Raw genomic sequence first — 27,352 nt, 5'->3', positions numbered from 1 at the left:
CTTCCTATAAATATTAAAAACATTAGGAAGCTATGTCAACAAGAAATATATATATACCAAAAGACAGGAGTTGGAAGCTTGTGGAGTTATTCAATCTAATCTATCAGTATCTTAATTTCAAGGCTCCACAGGGAAATAATTTAAGAAATGTGTAAGATTATAGTAGAAAAAATTACATTTTTAACAAAATTTTTAGCAAGTTGAACATAAAAAAGTGAATAATGACATTTCACACTGGGTATTTGTTTCCAATTAACCTAGATTTTCTAAGATCTTAAAATTATAGTTAATGCTTAAATTAAACATTGATAATAAAAAACAAATATCTACATTTTATATCCCACCTGGAAAATATGGAAATCAGTGTATTAATAATTTATTGATTTCCCCCCTCCCTTAGCTACTCTTCTCCCCCATCTTGTTTTACTGCAGGTTAAAAGTATTTTTCTCTAAGACAGCAACATTAAGCTAAAGATCAACAGTAAAACATAAGAGACACTATTGTTTACAATGTTCTGAGAAATGGCATTTGGTTTAACCTCAGCAATGTCAAATGAGTTGATAGCTCATTTACCCATTGCCATTTAGAATTTGTAAAGCAATCTGTAAACAACAAATTCTGTCTATCTAGTTTTTCGGTTTTCTAAAATGCAGTTCAAGGATATTTCTACAAAACAGATCATTCACTCTGTTTCTTTCTCTTTGTCCTTGAGTTTACCTCTTTCTTTTTGTCCTTGTCACAATCCCTAGTAATCACCGTTGCAACTTTTCCTTCCACTTCTGGGAAAATGTGTATTGGACATACATGAAGTGTCATTTTTTCTCAAATGAAAATGTGCAATTTGTGTAAGCATGATGGCCGCCACCATGCCAGGAAAATACATTGTGAAGCCACTGGAGTCCAATCAGCCTATGTTGACACAGTCTACATAGCTACTAGAATACTCCTGCCATTTGGTAGCCAAGATACTCCCTCCATGTTGCCACATGATTCACTCTTAAGACAACAATGGTAAACCTTTGCCAGTACCAGTCCTTTTTAATCCCTGTTTTCATTTGTAATGGCAAGATGATCTCAAGTATCAGAGGGGTAGCCGTGTTAGTCTGGTTCTGTAGAAGCAGCAAAGAATCCTGTGGCACCTTATAGACTAACAGACAACAGATGATCTCTTTATTCTTGCAAACAAGGACTACCTGTTTTTGTTTGATTTAGGTTCTGACTAGTAGTGGTACTAGTAATGAAGTAATGAAGACAAATGGGTATATTAGAAAGGGAAATCCTTCTGGCTGTGAAGGGGCTTTGGAAGACCCAAAATGCAGCAAGCCACCATATGCCCTCTACATGGGGGAGGGGTTGGTGTCTGGGCCTACCCAGGGGATCCACAGGTGATCATTCATATCCCATTTAAGCACATAAGGTGCTGGAGTGTAGGGACATTGCCATTGAATCGAATGGCTCAATTAACCACAAACTGGTGTATAGGCTGTAGTGGTCACAAACTGTCTGTATAGGTGCTCCACACCCTCTCTCTGTGCTGAAGAATTCTGCCCCTCCTTCACTCATGTTAATTTCCCATCCAATGTTCTGGTTAGGCCGCAATTCAGCAAAGCATTTAAGCATATAAGCATATGCTTTTGTTGCATAGACTTCAATAGCATTTAAGCTCATACTTAAGTAGTTTGCTGAATAGGAATGGATGTAAGTACATACTTAAGAGCTGTGCTGAACTGAGCCCTTGCTATATCAGGTTGCATAAGATTAAGAATTTGACCACAAGAGAATAAAGGTCAGAATGAAGATACCTTCAGAAGGGAAGCAGACAAAGCTGTGGTCAGGGCCATGTATCTGAAGTCTATAGCACAGTAGAGTATGAAAAGTATTTTGTACTATTGACAGCAGCTCTCACTAACTATTTGAGTCTGTATCTGAAAAGCTGTGTCCAGTACTTCTCAAAAAAGTGTTTAAAATAGTATTCACAATTGTTGACATTCATGTAATGCCTCACGGCCCAGCTGAGAGCAAAGCCCCACTGTGTTTGGCTCTGAATATGCATCTAGTAAAAGACAATTCTTGCCATGAGATGCTTACAATGTCTGGGTAAGATTGTGCCACCCTTATTCACATTCGACTATAGCTTGCTTCATGAATAGTTTCACTGGCTCCAATGAGATAATCTGCCCTAAATTAACAAAATAGTCAAAGGGTTGAAGAACGAATGTATTACTGTTTTCATTTTATAGATGGAAAATTGAAGGATAGAAGCCCTGATTCAAGAAAAGGTCCCTATTCAGGAGCAGCACTTAAATACATGCCTAAATTTGAACATGTGCTTTAGAGCTTTCCAGAACTGGAGCTAGACAGATTAAATAGTTTGCCCCAACTCACACAGGAGGTCTATTGCAGAGCTGGGAATTGAGTCCAGTGATCTGAAGTCCCAGACTAGTGCCGTAACCACAAGATCATCCTTCCTCTCTGCTGGATCACTTCCTTCTTATCAAGGCTCTTCTTGAAGAGACTGATTTTGTTAAAAAAAATATTGTTTCTGTCCTAGTTAGGAGTCACCAAGTAAATTAATAATCAGATTAATAGCTTTTAAATAAGTGTTAGAATGAAAAATGTGCAAGACAGTACAGATTTCAGTGGTAGCCATGTTAGTCTGTATCAGCAAAAAAACTGAGGCGTCCTTGTGGCACCTTAGAGACTAACAGATTTATTTGGGCATAAGCTTTCGTGGGCTAGAACCCACTTCATCAAATGTATGAAGTAAAAAATACAGGAGCAGGTATAAATACATGAAAGGGTAGGGGTGCTTTACCAAGTGTTAGGTCAGTTTAACGAGAAAAATCAATTAACAGCAGGATACCAAGGACTACAGTGTCTCTTGAGTCAATAAGATGATAATGAACTACAAAGATGATGGACCTAATGGCGGGGGGTGGGGGGGGTTATGAGTTTACCCATATGCTGTCTGTATGAGAAAACCTCATCTTTAGGAATAAGGATAAATAAACTTGTGGAAAGACTATTCTGAAAAGTTGTAACTTAACATCTCCTGAATTTTAATGGTCACAAGAGCTTAGAGCAATTTTTAATATGCTAGACCTGTTTATACTTGTTAATTTCAGATGAGCATTCCCAACACCATCCTATTTTTCCCTCACAGACTGACACTAGATTTACAGTATTCAATTAATTTTATTTTCAGTATTTCACCAGGACAAGGGGAGGTGGGGGAGAGAGAAGCCTCTGCAATAAAATATCTAATTTGGAAGGGTTTCCCCCATAGCAATGCTGGATTTCATAGGCTGTGAATTTCAATAAGAATTTAATTATGCTATGAAAAGGATTTCTGTCCTTCTGTTTCACAATAAGTGGTTCCTCATTCTTATAAACTAACATTCCTAACTTAGAAAATAATTTACAGTCGATGTATCTGCTGTTATCCTGCTAACTACAGCATTCGTAAAGTTCAGCCTCAGTAAAGGAAAGAGAATATTTTACATTTTTAAAGCCATTTAGAGCCCTCTCCTGCATCACTTAATTCACTGGCAAAATGCCCACTGACTTCAATTTTTGTTTATATTCTTTTTATGGCAGTCATTACTGCAGCATCTTAACACCTTGTTTTATTAATGACTTTATCACAAGACTCCTGTGAACTAGTCTTGTGAGGCAGGACCATATTATATTCATTTTACAGATGGAGAAATGGAGCACAGAGTGATTACCCATAAGTTGCCCAAAGTCACACAGGAAGCATGTGGCAGAGGCAGGAACAGGATTCAGATCCCCTGAGTTTGGTTTTTAACCATAAGACCATACTGCACTTAGTTCACATGAGACACTCTTTCGGGTCATGGGAATTTCATGAATACATCCAAGGCAGACTATGGCTCAGTTATCAAAGAATATTTTAATTGTACAGTAGAACCAAATTTTATGTACCAAAAAGTCAACTGCCTATAACAAAAAAGAAAGAAGTTGATCATAAAATAGTTCACCCCAACAATATATTCTCTGGCTTATGAATGCTATATGCTACTTGGAGAACATATGTTCTCTATACCAGTGGTTCTCAAACTAGGGCTGCCGCTTGTTCAGGAAAAGCCCCTGGCGGGCTGGGCCGGTTTGTTTACCTGCTGCGTCCGCAGGTTTGGCCAATTGGGGCTCCCACTGACCACAGTTCACCACTCCAGGCCAACGGGGGCTGCAAGAAGGGCAGCCAGCACGTTGGCCCACGCCGCTTCCTGCAGCCCCCATTGGCCTGGAGCGGTGAACCATGGCCAGTGGGAGCCACGATCGGCCGAACCTGTGGACGCAGCCGGTAAACAAACCGGTCCAGGCCACCAGTGGCTTTCTCTGAACAAGAGGCGGCCCTAATTTGAGAACCACTGCTCTATACTGTTTGTCTAATATAGAAATACAGAAAAAAAATTTGTTTCAGACACTTTGGGATGCTAGTACTTTTGTTCTTTGTCATATAGGGCTAGATCCACTGATGCAAAGCAGTCTTAAAGTTGGTTTAACCAGCTTCATAAGGATATGCCCATTGTAGGGAAATCCTAGAGTAATTGTAACAGGGTTGGCTGCCTCCCATGTGCCCTTTTGTGGCCAGGTGTGGCTCTCCAGTGCCCTGTCTCAGTTTCCCCTCCTGGTTTCTCAATAAACTCAAAAAGAGTTGTGAAAACCTAATAACAATCCTCCTTGTGGTCTGGATTTCTTAACATAACATTTTGAAATAAACAGAGTCTTCCACCCAGCCTTAATCTGTTCACAGCCCCTTCTCCCTGAGGTACTTCCTTTTTCTTTATTCTTTGAGCCACTGGAGAAGACACAAGGCCTGGCCTGGCCTGCTTTCTCTGACATTCCCCGAAAAGAAAGGAAAACTTTCAGCTGGGTTTTTCTACCCAACTGTAACTCTCTTCCTCAGGGATCACTGCATGGCAGCTTGCGTCTGTCTATTACCTTGTGAAAACCAAAGATTTAATTTCTATAGGAGCCCAGTAGGCTCCTAGATCAACCAACTGATTCACTTATAAGCAAGAACCACTGAGAATCTATTACTAATTAAAAGAAGTGTTACTTGGCATCAATTATTATAAATTTTATTAAAACTATAAAATCAAGAAAATATATCATTAAACCTAAACTAACATAAAACAATACAAAGAAAATCAAAACAAATAGCAGTAATATAATATAATCAGACACATAATCAATCCGTATAAATCCTGAGAGGGAATCTAAGTAGGTGACTCTTCACTTGGTTACACACCCCAACTAAAAAAATTCAGCCAAGTCAATCAAATCTATAACTTGGAACTGATTTAATAGTTTAACATGTTAGTCTGAAGGACAAAGGCTTCTTGACCTTCCCTTCTCTTTTCCAAGTGTCTAACCTTTGCTCAGTCTACCTTGTAGTATTGTCTTCCTGGGTTTTAGATGAATCAGGTCAGACATTTGCCTTGAACCCAGCAACGTGGTCCAGTCAAATGAAAGCAAGGCAGTCTTTAAGCTAGCAGCAGTCTGGAACAGATGTTCTCAAACTTCATTGCACTGAGACCCTATGGCCCCTTCTGACAACAAAAATTACTACACGACCCTAGGAGGAGGGACCAAAGCGTAAGCCTGCCTGAGCCCCATTGCCCCGTGTGAGGGAGCCAAAACCCAGAGGGGGTCTCTAACCCGAGTCCCACCCCTAAATCTGTTTTCTTACACAACCTTTCTCTGTCATATCCTCCATTATACCTCCACCTTACTCCATTTTCCCTTATACCTCCTCCTATTGTTTAACACCTTTCTTTGCTGACTGTTCCACTTTCTCCTCTGACCTGGCTTCTTCTTGGAGGTTTTACAGACTAAATAAATAGTATGTTTAAATTAATAATAATAAAGCACAATCAGCAGTTGAATAATTCTAATTCCACTTTAAAAAAATAGTCCATGAAGAAACAGAGAGTAAGTCCCCCCATTGCCACCAAATTCCCGTTTAGGCCTCTGAGCATGAGTGGTTACTGCAAATAAAGGGGTTTAATGAAGAGAAAAGAGAAGCATCTCAACTTGGAGGCTTGGATGTACCCAGTGGTACTTATACTTGTGGAGGAACCTGATTCTCTAGCTGACTTTTAGTGGCTGAATTTTTATACGACTAACCTGTTCTTTTTCCAATCACCCCTATTTTTTCCTTGTGAAATGTTTTAGATCACACATATTATGGTGGTAGATCGCTCTTTTTTAAAACTTGTTTCATGTTGCCACCATGACTCTCAATTTCTGATCATTCCATAAGTCAATTATACAACACCTCCTATAATCTCCATGTAATCAGTGTTTAATTGACATTTTATTGTTGTCATTTATTTCAATTGCAGGAATAGAATGTCATTTAAACAGCAATTATTTTCCCAATCCTGTATATTTCCAAGTAGGTCTGCAGTGCAGCCTGCATTAAGATGAGTTCATTTGTAAGAGAGGGTGCTGATCAGGAATGGAATGTTTGTTTGTAAAATGTGAATAGCACACGGCAACACAATGAGCTATGGTTTATCATTTGAAGTACATGTAAATGCTGCTGAAAGTCCTCTGATAGACTGCCATAGAGACAGAAGCCCCCTGTTTATTCAAAAAGCATGTATGGCATGGAAATTTGCAGTACAATGGTCCCCACACTGCTGTGCCAATATGCTTCAGCCTTCACCTAAAGGAAACATCAGACCCATTTTATCCCTTCCATCTCTGCTGAAACTGTTAACAAGGATGCCAGTCGTAATGATGTTTTGTGATGTGGATGTGTGTCCACTAGAAACTCAACTGAGACTAGCAACACATTTCACATGGGCCAGCAAACAGCTGTCAGAGGGTGTTGACTTTTGGAAAATAGGATTAAAGTAACAGAACCAAGTAATCACAAAGAGCATATCCCACTGTGTTAGCGGCAATGCATTGTTCTTTCCTATGACTCAACTTTTCCCTAGTTAAGTTCTCATTTCATAAAGGGAGAAAAAAGTCAGTTTATGGAGGTGAATCAGGGTGCTAAAGAACATGTTATAATTATTATTTTATTCAGTGACAGCAGCAATGTGGGGAGAATAGGAAAGAGAGCAATTGAAGTTTATATCCAGACCGTGAACCTGTGGGGATAGGGAGACACTGGATTAGCCAAAGGCAATGGCAAGGGGAAGAAATATGAAGGGATTGATTTTTGCCATGGTGAATTTTCTTTGCCTTAGCAGAAATGTAATCACGAAAGACACCAGTAGATGGAATGTCCTGGAATTAAAAGAAATAGTTCAATTGCACAGATGTTAAACCAAATGTTAAATGTAACGGATGCATCCGGGAAAAAGCAAGTGCACCTATTGCACTTACAGAGACTTGCATTTGTACATCCAAACTGTCAAATTGTGTGTGCAAATCAGATAATCGTATAGGCAAATGTGGGTTTTGTTTGGGCTTCTTGGCTGTGTGTGAATTTTTAAGGGCAACCCCCCGTGGGCCCGTATTTGAGATGTGAGTCTGTATTTAAATTCATACTCTTAAAGTAGGTACTGTTTTTATGACTGATGTTTTGGGTTTTAATGCCTACAAAAGGAAAAGTCTGCTAAATGGCTGATACAATTGGACTTCCTGTGAACAGTTTCTGATGATAATTCCCTCTCTATCAGACAGTATTTGTTCCTAAGGACTACAGCCTGTCACAGTTACTACAGTGAAGGGACATTGGTAGAGGCATCCTCTACTAAAGGGTGCTTGATGGCTGGAGTTTGTACTTCCTTGGAGAACAAGCACATTGCTTCTAAAGTCAGTGCTATGCACCTCTGTAAGAAGCAATGCTACCTAGCAAACAATAAAGTTTCACCCCCCACCCCAAAGATCATGCTATTTGGCTCTGTGGTGTATGGGTCAGCATATTAGCCAGGAATCTTTCAAATGACATAGAATGCTATGGAGATAACTGTCCTTGTGCTTGTACAAATGGAAAGCTGGAATAATACATGCAGTATATAGCGCAAAGGTGCCATCTTCTTAGAGTAGTGCCCTATTGGTAACTCAAGGAACAATATTAAAACAAAAACTTCACTTATTCTTTCTCCCTAAGTTTGCCTGTTGCTAGGACTTCCTAGAGGACCTCTTTTGTCTGCCTCAGGGGGACTCTTAACTCTCTTTATATCCTGGTTGGAACTAACAAAATCCATCTGCCAGAATAAATCAGAAGTGATTCGTCTGCATTTTTATGTAAGATTCTAACACCTACTTTCCTCTAACTCAAAAGAGAAGCCCTGTATTCCTATGCAATATTCCAGATCCTGCATTTACAGCTCCCCACCCTCACCTCTCCATCCTTCCCTCCTTCACCAACCCCTTCTACTCGATGTGCTAGCGTGGCACGTGGCCAGATTTAATCCTATATAATTAGGTGATGTTTAAAAAAGGCAACAAATTACTGTTACGAATGAACACAGGAAAGACTTTAAGAACAGGCAATATCTCAAGGTACTGCTCTAAGGTGGATTTATTCTTGGGAGTTTTTATGGACTGGAGGCAGCACAGATTTATAATACTGGTCAGATTTTCTCATGAGGTGCTTCCATATCAGTCTGGAGTATACAGACCAGTAGATTTAGATGTTTTAAAAAGGAGAATGGAAAAAAAAGATCTACACGTTTGAGTACAATAGATATGGTAATGTTTGCAAAAACTAATCATCTTTAACATGTGTGTGCCCTAAAGATAAGTCATAAAAAGGACTACATAATACAATTACAGGGAAGAAAGTATGCTACACAAATATATTATGTTTATATTTATTTATCAGAATGGTTTCTTTACATATAAGCTGCTCAGTGGGAATCAGTTTTGCATTTATGATATCTCTAAGGCTATAGTTGTGCAGAAAAGTAAGGAGTTTATCTAGTGCTTGAAAAACTGCTTCAGTGCTTCAGACTGCTTTGAAAACCTTAAACTTAGTCACTAGGATTGTGAATTTAGTGCAGTGTCAGTCATACCGACAGGCAGGTGTTGGATGGCAATCCTAGAAATCATGTTTTATTTAAGATAGGTCAGATTTTTGTATTTTAAGGCCAGAAGGGACCATTGTGATCATGTGTTCTGACTTGTATAACCATAGGACTTTCCCAATTTAATACCTATTTGGACTACAAATATTTAGGGGAAAAACCATCCGATCCTGATTTAAAGATTTCCAGTGAAGGGGAATCCACCACACCCCTCGGTAAATTGTTCCATTGTTTAATCACCCTCACTGTATAAAAAGCTGGTGTCTTATTTCTAGTCTGGATTTGTCTAGTTTCAACTTCTTGTCAGTGGATTTTACTCCTTTCTCTGCCACATTGGAGAGCCTTCTATTATAAAATTTCTGTTGCCCATGTAGCTGTGATCAAGTCACTGATTAGCTTTCTCTTTGATAAGCTAAATAGATTGAACTACTTGAGTTCCTCACCATAAGAAATGTTTTCCAATCATTTAATCACTCCCGTTGCTCTTCCCTGAACCCTCTCCAGTTGTATCAATACCATTTTTGAATGGTGGACGCCAGGCCTGGACACTGTATTCCAGTAGTGGTTGCTCCAGTTACTCAATAGTCCCCTGTTTATACATCCAATGATCACATTAACCGTTTTAGCCACAGTATTGCACTGGTAGTTCAGTTGATTTGCCACACAAGTCCTTATCAGAGTTCTTGTGTACCAGGATAGTCTCCCATCCTGTAACTATGGCTTACGTGCTGTGTTCTTAGATGCATGACTTTACAGTTGGCCACATTGAAACACATACTATGCTTGCATCCAGCAACTGAGATCACTTTGTATCATCTGCAAACTTTAACATTTTTATCAATGAGTTGAAAGAAAACAAAATCACTACTGATAAATTGTGTAGGGCCAAGAATTGATCATTGTCGGACCACACTAGAAACACACCCACCCAATGATATTTCCCTGTTTACAATTACATTTGAGACCTATTAGTTAGGCAGATTTTAAGCATTTAGTGGAAGTCAATTTAAGTGAAGTCAGTGAAGCTACTCAACATGAGTAAAGATTCGGAGTACCATAAAATGGTGGTGAACCTGCAGAGATTTGACTATGTTTGCTCAGTGAGCCTTACTCAGGAATCTTACTGCTTATATCTATAGATTTAAAAAAATTCATGCTGCTTGGATGTAGTGAAGGTTGGGTTGGTTTTTTTTTTTTTACTGTTTTTTGCACACACACAACTGAGCTTTTTCTGATTGGACTGATACTATTTATGATCAAATATTGCCACCCATGCCCAGGGCATCCCTAGCCTGCCCGTAGGGGGGGGGGCTTGCCCCAGGTCTCCATGGGGGGGGGGCAGGTTTGGCTTGGGGGCAGGTAGGAACCTCTCCCCAGCACTTACCGGTGGCATGGCTGGGGCCGGGTTGCTGCACTTCCCGCCTCTGGTGAGTGCAGGCCTGGCCCTGCTGCACTCCTCAGGGGAGTGGGGGCAGGGCTGGGGCGGAGCAGGGGTGGGAAGAGGAGGAGCTGGGGCTGGAGCAGCACGCAGTTGTGCAGGGCACCAGGAAATTTGGTGCCCCAAATTTTCTGGTGCCCTATGCAGCTGCATACTTTGCATATGGGTAGGGACAGCCCTGCCCGTGGCCTCAGAGAACATGCATGCATCAACTTGATCATATTATAAATTTCTTGGACCAAAGTTTTGAGCCTCCTTAACGGGGGACTTCTCAGCTCATCCATCCTCAACAAAGGCAGCCTTAAAATACATTTTAAAAATTTGAGAAAAAAATTCAAATATACACATGCAAAGCTGCTGTCATGTGTTCATTAAAACTACATATCAAGATTTTCTTGACGGTAAGCCAGATTTTTAAATCTTAGTGATGAGATAAGTGAAGCTATCTATAATAGCATTAATCATTTTTGCGGCCATCCAAACACATTTCCAAATGCAACTTGAAGAAGCATTTAGCTAAAAAATGTCTGAACCAATTTTCTCAAAGTTTCCCCACAAAAATGTTGCCTTTTATGCTTAGGGCAACAGTGGAATGTTTCAGCTTAAAGAGAATTTTGACTGATAAAGTTAGAAGAAACTGAAGAAGGGTGGTGGTACGGTACCTAGAACTAAACTTTATCTACAGTGGGCGATACCCCCTGTTTACTGTAATGAAAGACGCAGAAAGCACTTTTCTTCATGTACTCAAGTCTGAGAGTTTTAAGAGTCCTCAATGTAGCTTGAGACGTAGCCAGGACCTTCTTCCTTTGTGACTTGTATATAGCAATGACCCTTGTGCTGTCTCAGGACCTGTCTATATTGGCAAATTTCTGTGCGGTAAAGCAGCTTTCTGCAGTGTAACTCCTGAGGTGTACACACTGCCAAGCCACTTAGTGTGCAGAAACTGCACAGTTGCAGTGCTGTAAAAACAACAACACTCCAATGAGAAGCATACAGTTTTCTGTGCCGAAGGTACAATACTGCGGTGCCATTGTAGACACCCTGGTTGATTACAGCACTGCAATTGGCCTCTGCAAGGTGTCCCACAATGCCTGTTCTTGCCTCTCTGGTCATCGGTTTGAACTCTACTACCCTGCCCTCTGGTGACCAACTGTGATCCTCACCCCGTAAATGCCTTTGGAATTTTGAAAGTACCCTTCCTGTTTTCTCTGTGATGCGTGTAGTGGTCTCAGCACATCTTTCCAGGTGGCCATGCCTGCTCCATGCACCAGGCGATCCCCAGCTTGGAGCAATGCCAAGCTGCTGGAGCTCATCAGCATTTGGCAAACCGCTGCTCTGGTACTGTGCTCACGAGCTGCCAGTTCTACAAAGAGCTGGAGGTGATACTCGTTGGTGATCCCACCTCCACTGTGAAGGCCACTGTGGATACTTCAGTGGCTCATGTGAAAGTTCTGCAGCCACTGCACATCACCCCAGAAGTGCATGATGATGTGATTCCACCACTCAGTGCTTGTTTCCTGAGCCCAAAAGCAGTGTTCCACTGTGGTCAGCACCTCTGTGAATGCACAAGCAATCTCGTGTCATAGCTAGTATGCGCGGTAAGATCATTGTCACACACCTCTTGCCTTTGCAGTTTAAGGAATAACTCCACTGCCACTCATGACGTGTTGGTCAAAGTGAGCAGCATACTGGTCAACAGTTTGGGATCCAGTTTGGGATTCCTGCAGACCGAAGAGGCAGAGCGCACAGTACACAAATCGTTGAATGCTGGTGCCAAATGTGAACAGAAGCACAGGGATTGCTGGGATGCAGAGCAATGCATCATGGGACATTGGGATAAGACTCAGGATGCCCCGCGACCCCCTCTGTCTTCCCACTCTTAGCGGCAGAAGAGGAAGAGATGCTCTGTGGGATAGCTGCCCAGAGTGCACCTCTCCGAATACCGCCGCAAGTGTGAACATGCTATTGTGCAGGCAGCTGACAGTGTGAACACACAACAGTGGTTTCCCTTCAGTGCTCTCTGAGCAGCACTGTAACTGTCGGAGCTGTAACTCTGCCAGTGTAGGCATACCCTGAGAGTGCGCTTGTAGATCAAGCACTTGCTACTCTGTTTGGCAACCTTTGAGGCATATTGGGGCATGGATTTTTCTACTACGCTATGAATCATATCTATCCTCATTTGTTAAGGGGAGAAAAATGTAGGTAACATACCAAACATCAGCATTGCAGTGGCAAGCCTTTTCCTTCAATGCACAAGTTGTAGAATGCTTTCTAACATTGTGTTTGTTTGTTTACGGGTAGATGCGGAAGATTCTAGTCTTTCTGGGTGCTGCTACTATTTACAGGGATGCTAACAAATTGTTTTTTCCAGTACATGTGGAAATATTGCAATTGAAGGTCTAGGTCCTGCTCCCATTGTAGTCAATGGGACTAAGATCAAACCCCAAAAGAAGTGTTTCTAAAAATGACAACTCATAGTAATATTTGTGTTAGTATGTTCCATAGGAAATGACTCCATTTAAATTAGATTAATTGCTCTCTTTATGATGTGTTGTGGAGAAAGAGGACTGAATTAGCCCTCTCCTGAAGCTCACTCAAAGGTCACTAGGGGCTTGGCTACACTTACAAATTTGCAGCGCTGCAGCAGGGTGTGAAAACACACCTTCTCCAGCGCTGCAAATTGCGGCGCTGCAAAGCACCAGTGTGGTCAAAGCCACAGTGCTGGCGCGCTCCCAGCGCTGTCCGTTATTCCCCACAGGGAGGTGGAGTACGGACAGCACTGGAAGAGCTCTCTCCCAGCGCTGGCGCTTTGACTACACTTAGTGCTTCAAAGCGCTGCCGCGGCAGCGCTGCCCAGGCAGCGCTTTGAAGTGCTAAGTGTAGCCACAGCCTAGCAGAGGAAGATTATTTGACTTGTCAGACCAAAGTATGCTTCACAAAGGAATTTCATCTCAAGTGGCAGAGTTTGGTATTCTATGCCCTGGAGGTACCTAGAGAATCCACTTTACTATCTTTAATTGCAGTTACTTGCATATGAATAGTTAGTGGAGGATCAGAGAGATCTTTAACATTATGGTGATTATTGCTCAAATGCAAAAGGTTGAATTTCTCACCAAAAGTTAGGGGACAAGAAGGCATTTTTCCCCAGGGCAAATTTTCAGGAAGCTATATTTTTTTTTGTCCTCATTGAACATGTAGTTTTGCTTTGTGTCATTCCTTTCCTGTGATGGAAAGAGGATGAAAATTGGCATACTTGCATATTTTTCCACTTTCTGTTCATGTAGAACATTCTGGCTCAACAACCATTTAAAGAGACAACAACCAGCACATAACCTGGCACAACTCAGATCATCTGGAATTCAAGGATAGAACTGGTCAAAATTGTTACATCTTTGTGTCTAATCATAACCCTCCAAACAAGCTTAAAATTTGAAGAAAAGTAACACAAACAGGTGTCACATTTCAATTATTATCAGTTTTAAAATAAAATTTCATTCAAAATCTTTGCTGAAATTGCTTGCTTTTTGTAGCCATCTGATGAACTCAGAAAAAGAGGCAATTTTCACTGAAATCTTTTCTCTTACTATTATTTCATCAAACTCTGTTTATGAGTCAAAAAAAAAGACAGAAAGAAAAGGGCAGAACACTGGAAATGTAGTTGTATGGCAGGCTAGGAACAAGTTATGTTGGAAATATGCGGGGAAGCTAATCTGCACAGTTCTAGATTGCAATGTGCATGGCTCAAGGAATATCAACAGCTACTAGCCCAGCTCTTTCACAAGTATTTAATGTCCCCTTTAGAAAAAAAATTACAAAGCTATTAAAGAAATGCCAATTTCATTTTAGAAGCAGATATGTCAGAGCAGATAATAAAATACCTGCATCATCAAAGGGTCACTTCCAAACACCACATTTCCCACTATCTGAATTACAAGGAGCCAGTTTGTCAAGTAGCTTCCATACATTTTCAGATCTTTAGCAGTATTTGAAGGAAAGCAAACCATTATGAGCTTTGGTTCAGCTGGTGATTTGATAATCAGGTTTCTTTCAGAGACAGAGGAGTATGATATATGGTTATCTATCTAAAATTAGTTTACATAGCAAGGAAAAGTTGATTCCCCCCCACAAACTATAACAGCTTGCTACCAGTGTGCTGACATATAGAATTTAAAGAATATATGCAAACATTTTTTGTCAACTAGCAACACGTCTTTATAATTTTCTTTTTATAATCCTATATTTCTTTCTTTTTGGGACATAAACACAAAACTAACTCTCTCTATTTAGAGTGGGGTATAAAATATGCTTGTGTTATTTCTATTGGAATAACTGTCAGTGTATTAGGAATAGTAAAATATTTCACATTATTTTCCTTGGTTGTGCAGTATCTACTTTACTTCAATAAAATCCTCTGCTCATCTAAATTAATGGAATATTTTGGGGCTTGTTTCTGCCATCTGTACACATGTAAATCTGCTGTGAACTAAAATGGGAGTTTTGCCTGAGTGATAATTTTATTTCCAGTTAAAATAAAGTCTTTGTCCAGACTATCTGTGATGACAAGATGGGTGTAAACTTGTTACTGGAGTTGAGTAGGGCATTCCCCCCCTCCCCGGCAAAAAAAAATTGGACAAAAGCATTTTTTTCATTGTCAATGTTTCTTCATAATTTTTTCAGTTTTCATCAGAAAACAGAACACCCAAATGTTTCTTAGTTTTCAGTAATAAAACAAACAAAATATTCATGTTTTGATGAAAGACAAATTTATAAAAGAATTTTTGTTCTTCGAGTAGGTCCAGCCATGTACTCTCCTTAGGTGCATGTGTGGCCAATATTCTGGAGCCAGAGAACTTTGCCTAGCAGTACCCATGCAGGAGGTGCTTGTGCCCTGCAATTTAGCCCTTCCCCTGGCCATAGTAGGGCAGTGCTGCCCGAACCCCTTCATTTCCTTCTCACCACCAGTGGCTAGAGTTGGAGCTCTGGGTGGTTTCTTGGTCTTTTGATCTCAGTTTCTGAGAAAATTTTCATGTATATAGTAGTTAGTGGTAACTTAGATTAAGTTTTTAGTGTTAGTTCAGTATTAGAGTAGTTGGATGCCTTGTGTGATGCCCTCATCAGGGTTCAAGCATTGTCCGTCATTGCGGGGGGGACACCCCCAACAGTGATTCCCACATGAGGTGCTTGTGCCTCAGTGAAGAACATGCTAAAGAGCAGTGCTCTATCTGCAAGTCATTCACAAATTGGACTCCGGTGGAGAGCGACTTATGGCTGAAGGAGCACATGCGGTGGAGCAGATCTGTTTAAACGCTCCCTGGTACTGTTCTGGGAGCAGCAAGAGACTGTACCTTCGACTTTGGTTCTGGTCATGGGGTGTACGTCGAGTCTCGTAGCAATGATGTTGGCACTAGCACTGACTGTGTCCACATACTGGGGGTATTCCAGGTGACATCAGACCGGTCTTGCCTCTCAGTCCCATACTCTCCACTGGTTCAAGAGTTTGCTGGTGCCGCAAACTTCTACCATCTCATCCTCCATTGTTCCCTTGGTGCTTTCTGGTGCGTTGCAGAGCTACTGGACTTATCAGCACCACAGTTCACAACACCCAAACCTCAGACTGTGGAGTTGAGGCAGACACTGGGCACAGCACCGACGGCCTGTTTGACACTGGTGTGTCCTTTGGCACTGTGATTGTCTTGGTGGCAGAACCGTTCATCGAGCTCAGTACTGCCCTTAGCCTTGGTACCAGGGTCTCTCCTGGTACAAGATGGGAGTCTCTTCCATTTGGTACTGCCAGTGCTGATCCTCCATTCCTCTTCTGCACTGATGCTGCCCCCATACTGGGCTTCAGGTGAGTTTGACTGTTTGCCCCTTTGGGGTTGACTCCTCAGTTGTCACCAGAGAACCTTTGGAACTCCTCAAGATCCAGAGTTGTCCTCTCCTACATCATGGGATATGTGCCAGAGATCGCCTTCAGATCACCATTGGTACTAAGATGGGCATCTTGCAGGAGAATGTCACAGTTGGAGGTCCCCTCACTCAATAGAGTACTGGGACTGTTTCTTCAAGTTGCCCCCCAGGAACACACCAGGCTTAAGTGAAAGAAGTAGAACCATAGCCTTATTCCACCTGCATACCAGACCCTTGAGCTACTTCAGGGCAGCGCAAGCTACAATGACCTAAAGTGTGGTGTAATCTGAGGCATTTCCTTTATGCCTCCCTGGCAAACACAACTTCTCATTAAATTGCTCTTTTTTAAACTCTAAATCAAAATCTTGAGATCTCAACATTTCTCCAGGTCTTGCCACATCTAGAAATAGTAATCAGTGGTAACTGGAGAATGAAAATAACATGGCAGATAGTGATGTCATCTCACTAGATGGTGCTGCAGAATCATTTTGCTTTGAGATAGAGGAAATGTAACTTTTGTAATGATGAATGGATGCTAAATATTTTCTATATTGGTGATATAAAGCTAACTGATATGTTAGAACTTCCACACACGCTGTTGCAGGTTTTCTCTGCTTAAAATTTTGTATATAGGGAAGTTTAGGCATAACTTAATGTGAGAGCACTTTCTGTGCAATTTGAGGCTGAAAGCAACATAAAAATAGCATGAACTGGGTAAGGACTTGAAAGAAGAGCGTTCAACAGCCAGTTAGAATAGGCAGCTGGGTTTGCCCTTATTTATATAGAGAAGGTATAAAGCATCCAGATTTTAAAGCTAATATTAAGGAATTGGATAATTCTAGACACACACAGTGAGAATAAAGGGGATTGAGGAAATTCTTAAGGTGGTAGGAATTAGAAGAACATGGGTTTGTTGGATCCTGATTTGCTTATAGAAAAGTCAGAGTTGAGATTTTCACTGGAATTCCAATATCTGTGTTAACTACAAGACCTGGAGCACTCAAAGGTAAAATATGTTGATCTGGAACACTCTACACTTAGCTGATTAGTCTTGTTTTGTCATTCTTTTCCAAATATTCAGATTTAAGGGACATTGTTCTTTGTAGACTTTTATCTTTACTAACAAAGGATATGTGTGTTCTAGCAGAAAATCCTGCATCTAGGAGAGCGAGGTTGCAACGTGGTGGCAGCAGGTTTGAAGATTGATTCTATCCGGTCAGCATAGTGTGAATAGTTACCAATCTTAAAAAGTTAATCCTAGATTTACCTGTTACCCTGGAGGATAGTATGGATGTTACTGATTGATCATTGATATGAAAGGACAAGGAAGGAAATTAATGCCTCCCAGCTTACTTCTATTGAAAACTATCAAGGTAAAAAAAAAAAGTATTTAATTTTAACCACGTTTTTGGAAAATCAAGTAATGAAGTATAATGTTACCATGTGAATATGATGGCAATTGGAGCTGGACTGGAAGGGGATAATCTATTATTTTTATTATTTAATATTAATTATTAATAATTTATAATGTGCCCATCATAGTAGTAGTATCTGGGCATGATCTAGGGATTAAAATAAAAATCAATATTTTTCTCAAGTACAGGGAATAAGACATTTATGACTCTGTAGTGCCTCTGCTTTAAGTACCAAGATAAAACAAACTTGTCAGAAGGCATTACTACCAAGACTGCCCAACTACAGCAATCTGTGAGCCAACAGTAAATGCTGTGTGTAAGCTATCCTGCCCATTCTATATAGCCCTCAGAGATGATAATACATCACTTGTGTATAAACCATCCAGGAACACTGTAAGTCAATGCTAACTACATTGGAGCCTGTCGTTACTAAACAGATTGTGCCTTGTAGGCACTTACCTGTATTGGAGCTGGTAGGGAGTTTCCCAACACAAAGCTTGGGGTAGTGTAAGACTGTACCTCAGGAAGCTCCCCAGCATACAAGGGGAATGCACACACTGTATCATCCCTGTGAACTGATTTGCACCATTCTGGGCTCTGAGTGCAAGTATGGCTGTTGAGTCTGACTTTTTGCAGAGTGTGGCGAGGTAAAATTCATTGTTTGAATCATGTTCACTCATGTTCACTCTCTCTCTCGGACAAGACACATGCCTTTCAGGAGCTAACCGTAGAAGTTGACTGTAAACTACCATGCAAAGATGAGGCAGAAAGAGAAAGACCAACCAATATGAAATGGGGATGGAAAAGGAGAGGTGATCCTTAACTTAGACCAAGATCCATATTTGAGTATCCATGGAGAATTAACTCACAGTTTATGGGCTTTTGTGCTACCAGTGCTGCTTTTTCTTTTTTCCCTTTTATAGCTTAAATACTGGTATTGGGTGGCATTATTTCAGTGATGGCAGAAATGGAAAAGCTATTTGTTTACATTGTATAATCTTATTGTTTGTTATGCAGCTTCTCTCCCCAAATACTGTTCTCTAAACCCAGAATAACTATTATTGAGTAGTTTTAAATCTGCACTTAATGTTATTGATGTTATCAGAGTTCACAACCTCTTTCAGTAAAATACAAAGTTTCACTATTTAATTAATCTGATGTTTCTCTTTAATCATCCTTTTATAACCCGTCAGTCTCCTCCTCTACTGAGTCCACAAAGAATAACTGTTCTCGGGGAAATAGCTTTGATCCACATACAATTCCTGTCATATTAGATGTTTAAAATGGCTGCATGTGGACATAGGTTGTTGAAAGTACTGGAATGGAGTTCTTTAGGGAGTGCTATCTAGTGCAAGTTTATCATATTGGGGAATGGGGGGAATGACAGCCAGAATCACCAAAACCTATCGGTTGGTAAACCCAGGAGAGTGAGCTAAAGGCAAGGAAAAAGCAGCATTACCTTCTTCTCTTTCTTCTGCTGGTGCTGCCACTCCTAAAATTGAGAGAGAAACTCAATTAGTTTCTCTCCAAATTTTAGATACAGGAGATATCTCAGAATTCCAGATAATCAATAATTCAAATAATCAGGGTTTACCCTGGAAACTTCTCTTTTTATCATTAAAACAATTGTAAGGTAGTCTGGGAATCTCTAAAGTAGGCAGGTTTTTCTAACAATAGGGCTCAGATGTGGGTGTCAGTACCAATAATCTGCTCTTATGATGCTTTAACCATAATAATTCTGGTGTCTATATTATTTGCTCACTTATGCAAGAGACCAGCTTTCTAATTAAAATAATTTGCTGAATAGTTAATCACTCTGGATTCTAACCCCCATCTTACTTCCTAATATGTTTTCCCCATGAATTTGCACCCCTCACTTATCTCATAGCTAACTTAATTTAGCTTTAGCACTAGCTATTGTAGCTGAATGTACCAAATTGTCATGTAATCCTATCAGGAAAGCTTTACTGATTCTCACCCTCAAGCCTATCACTTCATGCTACAAGAGATCCTAAAACCCAAAGGTAAAATCCTGGCTCCACTGAAGTTGATGGGAAATTTTGCCAGTGAATTTGATGGAGCCTGGATTTCACTCCAAATCTCCTCAAAATCAGTAGAACTAAGTAGTCTGTGTGACAGTGATAGTCCAGATTCATGGCTTGCTTAATGCTCGGCCTCGTGTGTATCTATGACAGTTCCCTCTAAAATGGGTCATTATATACTTGTTTTTAATTATGCTTAGGGTTAGGGTTAGGGTCAGTCTTCTTTACGCTTGGGTCACCCAAACTCTTTTTTTTTTTTTTTTTTTGTGGCTGGGTGTCAGAGGTACTGAGACAATCTTATATGAATGCAAATACTTTAAACTTCTCTCTGTCACTCAAGAGGCTAAATAGAGGATTATATCTAATTGCTGTGAGGACTGCCTGCTTTGTGAAGGAGATGGGAATCTGTCCATTGAGGTCAGAGAAATCTTGCTTTAATAAGGCCACAACCAAGTATGATCCAGGCAGGGGCGGCTCTATGTTTTTTGCCTCCCCAAGCACAGCAGTCAGGTGGCCTTTGGCGGTGTTTCGGCGGTGTTTCTGCCATAGGTCCGCTCCCCGCAGCTTGCCGCCCCAGGCCCGCGCTTGCTGCACTGGTGCTGGAGCTGCCCCTGGATCCAAGTGTCTTTCTAAAAAAAAAATGGGGACTTCCAATAATCTCTTACCTGCAGACCGTTCTTTTAGATGTTACTATGTGATGTCATACCATTTAGCAATGGGACCAAGTTATAAAAGCTGCTGCTTTCTTCTATCAACTGTTAGTTAATTTGCATGTGGAGGACACTCAATAGGCTGCTATTTTTCAGTAGCAACAGTGTTGGTTTTGAATAAAAAATGTTTGCTTTAAAAAAAAAAAGACCATTTTCATATGTATTGACCTGGGCTAAATATTTGGGGTGTTATCCAAACACAGGGAGAATGGGGTGTTGATCATATTAGCCACCGTACCTTTGGAAGGACTAGTAGAGGTTGGAGTCTTCCACGTGGAAAAACAATAAGGAAGACTGATCCAAGGGAGACTGGTGTAGTTCATTGTTCTTTAATGTTCTCATAGGTCAACTGCAGCAACAGGAGTCCGGAAGTGGACCTGAGATGGGGTCGTCCTTGAAGGAATAGGACTAGCCAGACAAGCTGCGCACCTGACAACTTCTGAGAACCAGGAGAGGGCTGCCTCAAGATTATCTCTCAGGTAACACAGCTGGCTATTCCTAGTTAGTGTGAGAGAAGAGGTTTGGCTCCCAGTCCTATGGATATCTGTGTGCATTAGAAGGGGCTTTCCTAGAGACTGAGAGTGATGTTCTTCTGACATTTGTTTTGAATTAACCTCTTGTTTTACCATGAGGCACTTAGAGTGTGTCTGTATATTCCACAGTGACTTCATGCTAAAGTGTATTGTTCTTTAAAGTGGTGTGATCTTGTCACTTTTACAGAACTGGTTGAGCCATTCATTTCAAATAATATTTATTACAAATTTAGCCTTTTTTTGATTAGCAAATAATTCCTCTTATCTGCAAATGTATTGCAGAGCTGCAAGTATTACTCTCAACTCATATTTTTTAGCTTATGGATTGTTTTCAAATTGTTTATTTTGACTATTCTTTGTTCCTGTTTTGTATCTGGTCACCTAAATAATAATCTATTGCTTCTTCTCCCTGACTGATATTTTTTTAAACAGAAAAATAATGAAGAACAAGCTTCTGGTACAGTTTTTGGAATGCATAAATAGTTCTGATAAAGTCTAAAAAACTTAGCTTTTGCAGAAATGTCCATGAGTACCAATGGTCATTAAAATAGTTGAAAATAACTAATATGATCCTGTGCATCATGACTTTTATTTACAAACGTATTTGTGACTCTGCTGTTTTACTATTCAACTCGCTCTACAGGCTATGGTTTCTCACTGTATGCTGTAGTGTTGTAGCTGTGTCTGCCCCAGGATATTAGAGAGACAAGGTGATGAGGGAATATCTTTTATTGGACCAGTTTCTGCTGGTGAGTAGGGTGACCAGACAGCAAGTGTGAAAAATCGGGATGGGGGTGGGGGGTAATAGGAGCCTATATAAGAAAAAGATCCCAAAATCAGGACTGTCCCTATAAAATCAGGACATCTGGTCACCCTACTGGTGAGAGCGAGACAATTTTGAGCTTACACAGAGCTCTTCTTCAGTCCTGTGTAAGCTCAAAAGCTTGTTTCTCTCACCAGCAGAAGTTGGTCCAATAAAAGATATTACCTCACACATCTTGTCTCTATAGTTTCTCATTAACATTTGTTGAAAGGCATGAATGGATTCTCTTCTTCATCTGGCTTCAACTGGACTGGTATGATCTACAGCAAACATTCCCATAGAATATTAATATTGTGTGGCAATTTATTAGCCCTCATTAACTCTTTCCATTTCTTATATTTTTTTTATAACAATCTCTTTTCTACTTTTTCTCAGAGCAAGGAGGCATTCCAAAATTGCCTTCCACATGCTGAGGTTTCTTATTTGCTACCCACATAAAAATAAAACAGATACTTACAAAGGATTTATTTATTTAGTATTCTTAAATGAATTTTACAAGCCAAGTCCCTGTTGTTTTTGGAAAGGATTCCAAGTCCTCAGTAAGGTCAGATGACTTGGTATCCTGTTCCGAGCTAGATCTGGTAAATCTGGTAAATGGGGCTCAATCCGTGTCCATTTAAGAGACTGGATTCACTGTAAGTCTCTAAGGCCAAATCCTGAGCAGCAGTGGGCATCCCCAGTGTCAGGATAATATGCATTGCTTTGCTGTGAAGAAATTCTCCACCCACCCTGCAGAGCAGCTGTATAGCAGCTCTGGTTCTGCAGTCCTGAGGCTATAATAGATGCCATGTTCAAAGCACATGACTTCCTAGAAGGGTGAAAAAAGAATCAGGTCCACTAGCTGTGCACAGATCCCATTCCCAATCCCCTGCATCTGGCCTCCCTCTTGTTCAGTGAAACCACAATGTTTCTACAACAAATTCTGTCAGGGGCAGTATTTGCTCCAATGTGTGCCCAAGAGATTCATCCTGATGATAGTGCAAACTCTCTCCCTTATCTCTTGCCTGGGCAGATCAAATACTGCTGCTAGCGGAAATGCAAAAAGCCCTCCAGAGGTCTCAAGTGTAGAACATTTGGAGTGAGGCCAGTCCTGTATTGTAATAAGTAATAGGGGATATATGCAGATCCATGACAGCGTTGCTTACCCTAACCCCAGGCCAAAAAAGTATTCTCTGCAGATTTCCATTTGGAGATGAATCAGAGACTCTTTAAAATACTTGTTGTTTTTTTCCACAACAGCCAAATCATCAAGCTAATGATGCCAAGTAAGGAAGAGTTAGCTTAGTTGCTATGGCAAAACTAGCAAGAGGGTACAAGGATGATATAAAAATTGTGTACATTTATGTATCTATTCCACAGAGGGAGTTGGTAGGGATGTCAGTGAAGAAAATGTTACATGTACCCAGACAATTCTGCATTATTTGTATTTTTGTACTATGACATAATAAATTCACACTGGCATTTAACACAAATTAATAGACTTCCAGAGAATTAATTTCCATGACGAGATTTACTCCTCTAAATTGCCAATTTGGCAGCCTCATGCAGTGCTTAATATTACATCTGCTTAACAGGCCAGATAATATTACTGCAAACTATGCCCAGATCATTTGCTTAAACATAGTGAGTGGCTGTGGAAATGAATATGTTACTGAATGTTGGTGTACATTCAAGAAGGATATTACATTTCTTAATGACTAGATCCATAACATCCTTCCCACTTGCAGATACAACTATGATGGGCTCCATATGAATCTATGTAATGCTAAATAATAATTCCTAGCTATGTGAATAACAGACATCCCTTGGGTAGATTTTAGGGTAATGTAAATGTACAATCTTCATTAATGTGAATAAGGTTTGATCATTTTCCTACAGTATATACTTTTCTGAAACTTAGAGAGCAGCCCTGGATGTGGGCTCTTTATTAGTGTACAACACTACACAACAGTTTGACAGGAACTAAAGGAGGCTGTCTATTTGAAACTCAAAGGGTACATAGCTATGTAGAATTGGCTAAATTGGAACTCGGCCAAGAATCTGTGGTAAGCATTCACACTCTTAAAAAAATAGCTTTATTATTTATCACAAGCGGTCAGCACATTTGGATTTATGTCTCTTCAGAAATCAACATGTCAGCCGCAAAGGGCTTTTCATCATAATGGGGCACATATTTAGCATTGATTGAGCGTGAAGAGAGCCACAATCTGAATCACCAGGGCAGTACGTATGCCTTACAGGTCACACGTTCAAGTGGTGATGAGGTGAAACCCTGCTTAGGTTCTGAGATTTGACAGAATCACAGTACAAGGTGTTATTGCTTTAGGTCAAATGATTTTTCAGTTGCTCTCTCAGTTCAGTGTACCCAAGAAGATATGGGTCAAATGGATTCTCCACCACTAAAGGATTTTTAAATCAAGATTGGATGTTTTTATAAAAGATATGCTCTAGGGGGAATTATTTTGGGGAAGTTGTATGACCTGTGTTATATAGGCAGTTAGGCTAATGATCACAGTGTTTCCTTCCGGCCTTGAAATGATGACTTGGTCTTGGTCATCTCTAGATGAAATATTATTTAAAGCACATTTCCTAAATCAGGACAGTAATAGAAATGTGACTGTTGAGTTTTTGGTAAGATGGGAATTAAACATTATTGATTTACTGCATTGCAATGCAACTAATTCTTTTTTGGTAAAGCTAGCCATTTTCTTTGAAGATTCATTTTGTTTAAGACACAGTTGACTTGCTTGAGTACTGTATCCTTTGAGTTGAGCACATTTTGGCCGATCATTCATAAGGCACAACAAAGACATGGTTAAAGGCCTCTTTTCTATGTATCATAGAATCATATAATTTCATATGAACACATCTCCTGTAGTATATTTTCAAAAAGTTCTTTGGAGTCTGATTCCAGGAAACAGCAGAAGCACTGAATAGTATTATTATATATTCTGAATGCATGTAATTAAATGCAGAGGATGGAGTGATTGAAAGTATTTAAGGCACTCTTAAGATCCTAGAAACACAATCCCACACAGATGTCACTTATCTATATTAATACATACTTGGATGGTAAATTGCAATAATGTTATGAAGGTACACTCTCTTGGGTGAAATCCAGACTGTTAAACATCTATTAAATTTCAAATCATAATATAGTTGTACATCTGCTTGTGTACTGCCTTTTCAATAATTTTGGATAGAAGAAACATGACATACACAGGTAAATAGTTACTTGTGTCTGATTCATCACTTTCATTATAGAGGGGAATCACCTTGGCAATTTTCCATGGAGAAGAAAATCAGCTTGTCCTTAGAAAGATTTATTATGTGTGCTAAAGGTTGACACAGTTGGTTCTGCTCTGTGTTCAGTAGTTTGGCGTCGAACCCATCAATGCCTGTTGCTTTTGTAGATTTCAACTGTGCCAATTCCTAATTGATAAATTATGATGTCAAGAAAGAAAAATTAAACACTGGGTGTAGGCAATTAGGAATGTGGTCATGCTAATAATAATAGGTGTAGGCTTTTAAAATGTCTTTGCTAATGATTTGTTATCCAATTTGAAGAAGGTAGTGAAGACACTACATCTGCTATTGTACTTGGGATAGTATGCACAGTGTTTGACTATTTTGGTTTAAATCCACAATTTATATTTTGAATTGACCCTAAAATAATAATTTCCATCTCACCATAAAGATCCAGTGACTCAGTATGGAAAACTTCAAAAAGCATCTAATTTAGAACAAATTCTGCTCATTAGGGATATTTTATGTATTTTAATTTCTCAGAAAAATTACTGCCTGTAAACAACATCTAAAAAAAAATCATTCAGCTTACAGTAGCAAAAACTGTTGGACACAGTCCTGGAGGCTGAGTTCCTTTACTTATCCTTAGAAAAAGTGCAGTGTGGACAAGCACAATACAGTGGGCTCTCTCTCTCCCCCCAGTCCTGCCAAAACATCTTGCAACTCTGGGCTTAAGGCTCCTTCTCTAGAACTGAGAGGCTATGCCCATCCAGTCTTTGATTGCTCTTTAATCTCTGCCCATATTATCTAATATCTCTGTTAATGATCTGGAAGAAGGAGTAAACAACAGAACTGATCACAAATTGAAAATACATTTTTAAGACTTTTTTATAGATATTTTTGGTAAATTGTTTTCTGAAAAAGAACTGTTTTTTGATAAATGACAAATTACAGAAAATACAAAAATGTCTGAAATTTTGAAAAATGGTCACTTTTTGATGACACAAAATTTGAAAAATTTCCACCAGCTGTATTAAATAGCATGGAATTGAACTTAAGATAATAAATTGGGAGGAGTTAGGAACACATGAGCAAAAAGAAATAATTAGACCTAGAGAGGGTAGAAATATAAACCCAAATTATCCCCTCCATCCCTGAGGAGCACAATAAAGGTTTAGTGGAACCTAGAGGGAGTGTAGCTGCTAAGGGTCTACACAAATGGCCCAGGTCTCTATTACATCCCAGGGGATTTTGCAGAGCCTGGGCGCCAAAGGGTATGTCTACAGAGGGATAAGAACCCCACAGCTGGCCAGGGTCAGTTGACTCAGGCTTATGGGGCTGGAGCTGCAGGGCTGAGAATTGCTGTGTAGATGTTTGGGCTCGGACTGGAGCCTGAGCTCTGGGACTCTGAGGGTGGATGGTCCCAGAGCTTGGGCTCCAGTATAAACCCAAATGTCTACAAAAATTTTTTAGCCCCCGAGTCCAAGCCCTGGGAGCTCAAGTCAGCTGACCTGGGCCAGCTGCAGCCATACTGTAGGCCTTTTATCCCCATGTAAGTACACCCCAAAACTATCCATCCTGAACTGGGCAAAACCTCACTCAGAGAACATAAAGGAAATTCAAGGCTTGATCCAAAGTCAATGGAAGGAATCTCATTAACTTCAGTAGCTTTGGATCAGGTCTTCAGTAAGGTGGACCTTGTGGAGTTTCCAATTCCCCAAGACAGAAAGTTTTTTATCATGTAGGAGATGATCTGGGATGTATAGAAACCATAATAAAATCACACTTGAATTGCAAACAAAATATCCTGTGGGGGAAAAAATCTGAAACAGACATTTAATAGAACGGATGAGCCTGTACAGCAGTAATGCTGAAAGAGTTCGCAGTGCAATGTGGTAATGAAAAAGGTCAGTGTGACTTTTTTACTGAATTCGCCTAACCTTCAACTCATTAGGCAAGGAAGAAACATGGTCTGTAAACAGCTTTGGTGAGACTACTTCTGGAATATTATTTTTAGTTTTGGGGATTACAGATTATAAATTCAGTAGGAGAATAAATAGAAAGAATCCACAATGAACTATAAAGAAAAAATGTACTTTCTTTTGTTTTTATTATAAGATGTACAGCATAAACACTAATACTAGAAAACAATGTCTAGTGCTTATAGAATATATTCTACATAAAATAATATTTTTGTAAATTTTCCATGAAGTGAACTTT

General features: G+C 40.0%; 1 long non-coding RNA gene across 1 annotated transcript in view; it reads left to right on the top strand.

Moving 5' to 3' along the window:
- LOC123376355 overlaps positions 1-27,352 on the top strand; it is a 131,676-nt gene that overhangs the window by 70,726 nt on the left and 33,598 nt on the right. Inside the window, exon 2 of the long non-coding RNA XR_006581758.1 lies at positions 20,875-21,009. This is a non-coding gene — a long non-coding RNA (uncharacterized LOC123376355). The remainder of the gene's footprint in view (positions 1-20,874; positions 21,010-27,352) is intronic.

The sequence above is a fragment of the Mauremys mutica genome, chromosome 8, assembly GCF_020497125.1.
Source record: "Mauremys mutica isolate MM-2020 ecotype Southern chromosome 8, ASM2049712v1, whole genome shotgun sequence".
NCBI lineage: Eukaryota > Metazoa > Chordata > Testudines > Geoemydidae > Mauremys > Mauremys mutica.
The sequence above is the reverse complement of the archived record's forward strand: the minus strand, read 5'-3'. Positions and strand labels throughout refer to the sequence as shown.